Source organism: Hyperolius riggenbachi, chromosome 4, assembly GCF_040937935.1.
Source record: "Hyperolius riggenbachi isolate aHypRig1 chromosome 4, aHypRig1.pri, whole genome shotgun sequence".
NCBI classification, from domain to species: domain Eukaryota; kingdom Metazoa; phylum Chordata; class Amphibia; order Anura; family Hyperoliidae; genus Hyperolius; species Hyperolius riggenbachi.
In genome coordinates, this window is record NC_090649.1 from 405,170,304 (window position 1) to 405,180,257 (window position 9,954).

A 9,954-nucleotide genomic window follows, 5' to 3' on the forward strand; every position below is an offset into this window, starting at 1 on the left:
GGGGAGGGGGGACAGTCCCCCCACTCACCTCGAGCTCTCCCCTCAGCATTGATCAGTGGCAGCAGGCGGCGGGCAGAAACACATACCTTCATGCACTGCAAAGGTCCGATCTCTAAGTGCCTCATGCTACTTCCTGTTTAAACAGGAAGTAGCAGCAAATACTTAGAGAGCGGAACCTCCGGCGGTGGAAATCATGGAGGTATGTGTTCCTGCCCATCACCTGCTGCCACTGATTGATGCTGAAGGGGAACGCTGAGAGGAGAGCCCGAGGTGAGGGGTTGCTGGTGTGTGGCCATGCTTTTCCCTCATGCTGCGACCCCTCCTTCCCCCAAAATAGCCCTGAGCAGGCCCCAGCCCCCCCACGCCCCTATTGTTGCGTCACTGCACTGGGACAATTAATACGTTGCCACTTAGCAGAGGCAACAAAACATTCAATCTACTTTGTAAATGTTTAAATGTAAAATAAAACGATGGGGTAGGACGATAAATACAGCTGTACCCGAGGTGTAAAACCTATGGAAGCTGCCATATTTATTTCCTTTTAAACAATACCAGTTGCCTGGCAGTCCTCCTGATCTTTCTGGTCAGTGGTGTCTAAATCACACACCAGAAACAAGCATGCAGCTAATCTTGTCAGATTTGTCATAGACATCTAATATCCATGCTTGTTCAGGGTCTAACTTCTTGAGGACCATAGGCTTACACCCCCATAGTGACCAGGCCATTTTTTACAATTCAACACTCTTCAGCAGGGATGCTCTCAAATCCGAATTCGGATGAAATTCGAATAGGATTATTCAAATTTCATCCTGCTAATTACTGCAGCTGTGCGGGTGGCCAAGGGGGGTTAATCTTACCCATCAGGCATCTTCTTGCTCCATCCCTCGGCGGCTCCCACGCTGTGTTCCAATCCGGCGGCCACCCGCACAGCTGCAGTGATTAGCAGGATGAAATTTGAATAAACCTATTAGAATTTCATCCGAATTCGAATTTGAGAGCATCCCTGCTCTTCAGATTTAACAGTTCTCTGCACAGCCATATAACTTAGCACACAAATAAATCTTGCCTCCTTTTCTTGCCACCAACAGAGCTTTCTGTTGGTGGCATCTGATTGATGCTGTGATTTTTTTAATTAATTTTATTGTAATTTTTCTTTTAATAAAAACTGCAATTTTTGTTTAATTTAACCCTTCATCTTCCCTCCCTCCCCACCGAGACTCAACCACTAAGATCGCCTCTCACAGGCATCAGCCTATGAGAGGGATCAGATTGTGAGCCGCTCCTGGGGACAGCAATGCACTAGATCGCAGCACTGTACAAAAAGATTTGTGCCTTTTTTATATTTACAGCCTGCCAGCTCCGATCATGGCTGGTAGGCTGTTTGCAGCCATCTCCCCGTTCCGCCTGCAGTGAACGTATGCTGGCGAAAGCGCTCATTCCCTGCTAATCTCGCGATGAGCGAGATGACACACCGGTGTGTCCAGGAAGAACAAGAGAGCCACTCTGCGGCCGCCATCCTGCATTAGGTGGTTGCAGAGTGGTTAAAGATCAATCAGTTTGTGCTATGTGATCATAACTAAATTAATGTCCATCTGTTGTGACATGTGAAGTAACCCTGTCAGTGAGGGATACAATGGTAAAATAGTGGATAATGCAGATCTGCAATGTTTTCTCTACTTTGTCAGTGACTCACTTGAAAGAAGAAGATCACAGCGGAAATGACAAGCATTATTCACAGTCAAATGGTTTCCTAATTTAGCAACATTTGTAAATTATTTCTGGAAACTAGAAATTACAGCTGGCGTGTCTTCACACTTTAGGAGGAGCACACTGTGGTATAAAACAGCTTTTAAAAGCCTTGAGGAAGTGCAAAGAATGAGGCATTCTCTATATTATTGCTTAAGTTAAACTATGACTGATAATGACAGCAGGGTGGAGATGCAGGATGTCTCCTTTCCCTCCCTTAGGGCACCCTCACCCATTTGTGCTCCCCCACTAGTAGCCACTTTTACATAGTTACATAGTTATTTGGGTTGAAAAAAGACATACGTCCATCGAGTTCAACCAGAGAACAAGCACAACACCAGCCTGCTCCCTCACATACCCCTGTTGATCCAGAGGAAGGGAAAAACCCTTACAAGGCATGGTCCACTTAGCCCCAAAAGGGAAAAAAATTCCTTCCCGACTCCAGATGGCAGTCAGATAAAATGACCGGATCAACATCATTAGGCATTACCTAGTAACTGTAGCCATGGATGTCTTTCAGCACAAGGAAGGCATCTAAGCCCCCTTTAAATGCAGGTATAGAGTTTGCCATAACGACTTCCTGTGGCAATGCATTCCACATCTTAATCACTCTTACTGTAAAGAACCCTTTCCTAAATAAATGGCTAAAACGTTTTTCCTCCATGCGCAGATCATGTCCTCTAGTCCTTTGAGAAGGCCTAGGGACAAAAAGCTCATCCGCCAAGCTATTATTTTGCCCTCTGATGTATTTATACATGTTAACTAGATCCCCTCTAAGGCGTCTTTTCTCTAGACTAAATAAACCCAGTTTATCTAACCTTTCTTGGTAAGTGAGACCTTCCATCCCATGTATGAATTTTGTTGCTCTTCTCTGCACCTGCTCTAAAACTGCAATATCTTTCATGTAATGTGGTGCCCAGAACTGAATTCCATATTCCAGATGTGTCCTTACTAGAGAGTTAAACAGGGGCAATATTATGCTAGCATCTCGAGTTTTTATTTCCCTTTTAATGCATCCCAAAATGTTGTTAGCTTTAGCTGCAGCGGCTTGGCATTGAGTACGCTTATTTAACTTGTTGTCGATGAGTACTCCTAAGTCCTTCTCCAAGTTTGATGTCCCCAACTGTATCCCATTTATTTTGTATGGTGCTAGACCAGTGATGCTCAACCTTTTTTGGCCCGAGGGCCGAACTTCAAATCAAGAAAAATGTAAAACTTTTAACGTTTTTCTAGTAACAGTTAACATGTTGTTGGAAATGGAAAGAAAACAACAATATAAGAATTGTTGTACTCACCATTTGATGCACATTTTCTTAATGAGAAGTTTGCGGCTGTTTTTCAGAAACCAATTTCTGGATATTTGGCTCCAAATTTGTAACATTTATTTTTAATACAGTACGGTACCTTGGTGTATGCACAGGGCAGATTAATGCAGCAATGGTATCAGAGTCCAGTACGGTATCTGGGTGTATGCAGTAATGAGCATGTGGCCTGTAGTGTGCTGGCTGAGGAGGCTGTCAGCTCTGCTGAGGAGGAACAGAGGCCTAATTACCCACACGTGGCCTGTAGTGTGCTGGCTGAGGAGGCTGTCAGCTCTACTGAGGAGGCACGGAGGCCTAATTACCCGCGGCCTGTAGTGTACTGGCTGAGGCGGCTGTCAGCTCTGTGTGGGGGTGAGGGGGCTGTCACAGCATGTGCCCCGGTGTCTGCCGCGGTGTCTTGCGGAGGAGAGGATCGGGTGGTATTGCGTACTATCGGCACTCGGCAGGTATTGCATCCCGTGCATACACCAGCGTGTGCACCGTATTCAGCCCCGGGTAGTGCTGGGATAGTTAGAAAGCCTCGCTCATTGGTTACTGCAGGAACCTTCCTCCAATAGGAATTAGGCTGATTCCTATTGGAGGAAGGTTTCTGCAGTAACCAATGAGCAAGGCTTTCTAACTATCCCAGCGCTACCCGGGGCTGAATACGAGCACACGCTGGTGAATGCACGGGACGCAATACCTGCTGAGTGCCGATACTACGCAATACCACCCGATCCTCTCCCCCTCCGCAGGACACCGCGGGCAGACACCGCCCGGGCCACAGAAACTGGCTTCGCGGGCCACAAATGGCCCGCGGGCCGTAGGTTGGGCACGGCTGTGCTAGACCATTGGTACAACCAAAATGCATGACTTTACATTTTTCAACATTGAATTTCATCTGCCATGTATGTGCCTATGTAGCCATCCTATCCAGATCCGGTTGCAATATGACACTATCTTCCTGAGAGTTGATCATTCTGCACAATTTTGTATCATCTGCAAAAATTGCAACATTGCTCACTACTGCATCTACTAGGTCATTAATAAACAAATTGAAGAGCACTGGACCCAGTACAGACCCCTGTGGGACCCCACTGCTAACAGTCTCCCATATTGAGTACGATCCATTGACCACAACTCTTTGTTTTCTGTCCATTAGCCAGTTCCCTATCCATGCACACAGACTCTTCCCCAGTCCTTGCATCCTCAACTTTTGTACCAGACTTTTGTAGGGAACAGTGTGGAAGGACTTTGCAAAGTCCAGGTATATCACATCTGCAGCATTCCCAATATCCATATTAGCGTTCACTACCTCATACAAGCTGAGCATGTTAGTCAAACAGGACCTGTCTTTAGTAAACCCATGTTGATGCTGAGAAATAAGATTATTTTCTACTATGAAGTCATGTATAGTATCTCTTAGTAACCCCTCAAATAGTTTGCATACAACTGATGTTAAGCTTACAGGTCTATAATTTCCTGGATCTGATTTTTTGCCCTTCTTAAATAATGGGGAAACGTGGGCTGTACGCCAATCCACTGGGACTCTGCCAGTTGAAAGAGAGTCACAAAAGATAAGATAAAGGGGTTTATCTATAACTGAACTTAATTCCCTTAGGACCCGAGGATGCATGCCATCCGGGCCAGGTGCCTTGTCTATTTTTAATTTATTTAGTCTTTCTTTCACTTCTTCCTGCGTTAAGTATTTAATATTACAGTTGGAAGATTGAGACTCTTCTGCCTCTGTAATTTGCAACAGTGCTGTTTCTTTTGTGAAGACAGAAGCAAAGAAAGCATTTAAAGGGACCAGAGCCGGGACAAGGTCCTCCAGCACCCAAAGCTAAGACAGCAAAGTGCGCCCCTCCATCCCTGCCTCCCCAGCCGTCACACTCTAATTGCTATTAGACTAAGAGGCGCCACAGGGCCCACAACCTCCCCAACACCTTAATATCTAGTTATTTGGCTTGCAGTCACTGCCATGTATGCCCTTTTATTATTTCTTTCTGCTTCAAACACAATTAGGAATGACAGCTGAATGAATTCTGCGCCCCCTCCTACACTGCACCCTGAGGCTGGAGCCTCTCCAGCCTATGCCTCGGCCCGGCCCTGAAAGGGACTCCGAGCAGTGCAGAAACTATGAAAAGATGCATATCATTTTAAAGCTCTCTTTCTCCTCTTTCCAATGATATATAAATCGCCGCCCGACGCCTTTTAGTTTTCGCTATTTTCGAGATTGAAATTGCCGCGGCCGCTATTTCGATCACGAAAATAGAGAAAACTAAAAGGCATAGGGCGACGATTTAGGGGTCGTCAGAAAGAGCAGAATGGAGCTGCTGACTTTAGGAAAAAGTCGTCTTGTGTAATACAATATAACTATGGAAAGATGAATATCATTTTAAAGCTCTCTTTCTCCTCTTTCTGACGACCCCTAAATCGTCACCCTACGCCTTTTAGTTTTCTCTATTTTCGCGATTGAAATCGCGGCCGAGGCAATTTCAATCGCGAAAATAGCGAAAACTAAAAGGCGTAGGGTGGCGGTTTATATATCATTGGAAAGAGGAGAAAGAGCGCTTTAAAATGATATGCATCTTTCCATAGTTTTTGCACTGCTCGGAGTCCCTTTAATAACTCTGCCTTACCTTGCTCATCCACCCTTGAGTTCCCACCCTCATCCTTTAGGAGTCCTATACAGTCAACCGTTCTTTTTTTTTTAGAGTTGATGTACTAGTAAAAAATGTTTGGGTTAGATTTGATATCCCTAGCGATTTGATTTTCAGCTTCGATCTTTGCCAGCCTAATTTCTTTTTTACAATTTTTATTGCACTCCTTATAATTGCTTAGTGCAGCCTCGGTCCCCTCCTCTTTTAGGACCTTATAGGCATTCTTTTTCCTCTTCATTTTATCTCTAACCTTTCTATTCATCCATAGAGGCCTTTTTTTATTTCTAGACATTGTTTCCATATGGGATATACATACTACAATATTGATTGAGAATAAGTTTAAAAGCTTGCCATTTCCCTTCAGTGTCCTCCTCTTGTAGTACATTATCCCAGTTCACCAAACTTAGTGCCTGCCTAAGTCGATTGAACTTTGCTTTTCTAAAATTAATAGTTTTAGTGGTCCCGCAGTCACCAGATCAAACGTTATCATGTTGGGATCACTATTTCCCAAATGTTCTTGAACCTGCACATTTGATACATTATCTGGTCTATTAGAAATTATCAGATCCAGTAACGCATTCCCCCTAGTTGGTTCCGTTACCATTTGAGTCAAGTAATTGTCCTGTAGTGCTGCCAGAAATCGTCTGCTTTTACTTGAATGGGTAGCCTCAATACTCCAGTCAATGTCTGGAAAGTTGAAGTCGCCCATAACTATGACCTCATTTTTCCTTGAAGCTTTTTCAATCTGCTGTAGTAATCGCAGTTCTGCAGCTTCAGAGGTGGCCTGTAGCATACCCCAATAAGCAACTGGCAACTTTTATTTCCACCATAAATATTTACCCAAATGGACTCCACATCTTCGCAATCTTCCTTTATCTCATCGTTGAGGACAGCTGTAAAAGAATTCTTAACAAAGAGACAAACCCCTCCACCTTTTTTCCCTGTTCTATCCTTCCGAAACACATTGTATCCCTCTAAATGAGCTATCCAGTCATAGCTTTCATCCATCAATGTCTCGGTTATTCCCACAATGTCATAGCCTTTGTCATTCAGAATGAACTCTAGTTCGTCTGTTTTATTTGCAAGGCTCCGAGCATTGGTTACCATGCACTTTATATTTTTACCACCATATTTACCAATTTTGTTTACATGAAATGGGCTACTTGAAGTTTTACCAACCTCCTCAATCTTTACACTGTTCCCACCCCTCTCTCCACCCCCCATAATGTTAGGCTCCCACTGTCTTTTTACCTATCTTGTCTACGTATTGAGACTTTATCCTCCCGCCTCCCCCCAGATCCTAGTTTAAAATCTCCTCCAACCATTTAGCCATCTTCTCCCCCAATGCAGCTGCACTTTCTCACACTCCACCCAGTTGAGAAGCAGTGCTGGTATCTTACCACCTCCAGTGGCCACTGTTGGGTGTGACCTGCTCTACCCTTTTGCAATTAACCACTCACTGCATTCATTTTGGTATTCTGCATTTTGTGTAATTTAGGGTGGACAGGAGAAGACCCAGGACCAGGATGTAGGTGAGTGAGAGTGGGTGGCTGCAGAAGAAGAGGACATATCAGAGCTGGAGGCCGAGGAGGTAAAATACCAGTATACTAGCAACACCACTTCACTACTATACATCTGGGAGGGGCGTGTGGATGGCTGCACACGTTATTGGAGAAAAGGTGGTCACAAATGTCAGAGTGTAGGGGGAATGGGTGGCTGCACTGGTAAATGGGGGAACGGTGGTCAGTGGTCACACATTTTATTGAGGGGAGAGATGGCAGCATATGTTGTTTGAGGGAATGGGTTGTTGCACATGGTATGGGGGTAGAATGGTCCCTGGAGGATGGCCTTTGTGTTATTTGGTTTAAGGCCAGTTCACATGGATGCTGCATGTTGTTTACCACCGGCTACTGCGTTTACCTTAGTTTGCACAAATGGCTCAGTTTTATTCCTATTTATCCTGTCGTATCAGCCGACCCTAGAAGCAACATGTTGCTTTCAGGTTCACTTACAGAGTGTTTCCCTGCAAGGGTGAAAAATGCCAATCCCGCCGAAAGCTGTTAAATGCTTTTCTAAACGCTTGCAGAAAAGCATTTGACCAAATCGGCGAGGAACGCAGTGTGAACTGGGCCTAAGGGCTGGTTCTCACAGACACTTGGCGGGCGGTAAACGATGCCAGTGGTGCTTGTCTTTTAAGCACTATTCATTAAAATAAATAGACAGCTGTAAGAACCATCATTTACCTTGTCTGCTCTAACGTTATGTTTTGGTCCCGATTTTCTACAGTAAATACTTGTGAACTTTCACATCTGAATAGCTATATAGAAGTTCATATCTGACCATTCTACATTTCACTTTAATGCTTTTTTTTAATTAACCTTATCTTTTGCTATTAGAATTTTGTATTTACTGTATATAGCACTGACATTTTCTGCAGTACTTTGCAAAATCCATAGTCATGTCACTAACGATCTCTAAGAGGACCTCAAATGCAGACATCAAACCAAGAAACACAGGGTCCCGTGATACCTTTAATGACTAACCATACATTTGTTGGTTTGAGGTCTGAATTTCTGCTCCTCGGCTAACACCAGACCACACTTCACTTGGTTCAGAGGACCTCAGAATTCAAATTCAAATCCCTACCATATTCATAGTGTAGTGTTCTTATCATAGTCTAAGGCCAGTTTTTGGGGAAAACTAATGAACTTACCAGAATGTTTTGAGGATGTGGGAGGAGACAAACGCAAACACGGTAAGAACATACACATTCCATGCACATAGTGTCCTGGCCCAGGTCTGAACTGGGGACCCCAGCAATGCAAGGACAGAGTGCTATCCACCACAGCACCCCTGAAAGAAACACACTTACACATTTTGTAAAACAGGTCATTGTTACGTTACGAAAACAAAAATTCACATATTTACAGGGAAACCATGATTAACAGTTTTATATTAAGTTACCTTCAGACACTAATTACAACATTGTGTTTAGGTTTATTAAAGTGGACCTGTCAAACACACAACAGCAGCAAATAAACCTAGTTCTTTACAAGGCACACAGCTAACCACAATAAACTTACTGTGCGCCACAACTCTAGAAAGATCCAGTTTGGATAGAGATATGTGATCTTCCACCTTCTGACCTGTTTTAATAATTAAAAATGCATCCTTCAATACACAGAATCACCTGGGTGGACTCTCTGGCTGCTTTTGGCTCAGTGAGTCACCGGTCAGTTAAACAATGACACAGGCAGGACTGAAATGTGAACAAGAAGTACAAGCTAGCAATGACTAACCCTATTCACTACTTTTTTAAAAATAATCTTCTGTTTTTTTAAACTGAGCAAAATTAGGCATAATTTGGAGTATTCACGATTGTTCTTATCTGTCTGAAAAGGAGCACAAAAGCTAATGTACCTACTAGATGTATATGCAGACAGATTGGTCGTTTAGGGTAGATGTCTATTAAAGTAGACCAGAATTAAGAACAGTAGGTTCTTAGGAGGCTCCACACAGTAGATTCCACCCAATCAACTGTGGCTGGATAGTGTACTGGTTAAGGGCTCTGCCTCTGATACACAAGACCAGGTGTAATGATCCGCTCAGCTGGATGCACTGGCAGACAGCTGTTTAACTATTCCTCTAGTCTGTGGGCTGCAGGTCTCTGGAAGAGAGACCTGTCTTTCCATTACAAGTTTCTGGTCTGTTCCGCTGCTGAAGAATTTGCATACACTCGTTATGCAAATCCCCTACCTGCCTCCTTTGATGACTGGCAGTATAAAGAGCTATGTTTCCCAGAGTCCTTTGCTGGTCATAAGGCTCGCCTGGAGTGTCAGCCTTGCTCTTTGTTTGAAGATTAGCCTAGAGTAATTCCTGGAACTGCACTAGGCAGATTCCCTAGTGCAGTTAGGAATGCATATCTGTTTTGTTTGTCTGTTGCGATTGTCCTGTCCCAGCGGTGGTCGACAGGAAGTCGTTCTGATCCTTGTTCTTGGCCGCAATAGCAGTATAGGGGGCGATATACAAGCTGGGAACGCGAACAATCACTCGCGTTCCCATGCCTGTCGGCCGGTGACGGCGAAACCGGAAGTCGTCGCCGGTGGATCCAGAGGCATCGGAGCGGAGCTGCGAGGGCACCGATCGGCTGCAGGGGGCTGAGGGAAGCCCCAGGTGAGTTCATCTCATTTTTTTTTTATGCCTTTAGGTTCACTTTAACACTGCTACTGCCTATAGAGTGTGTC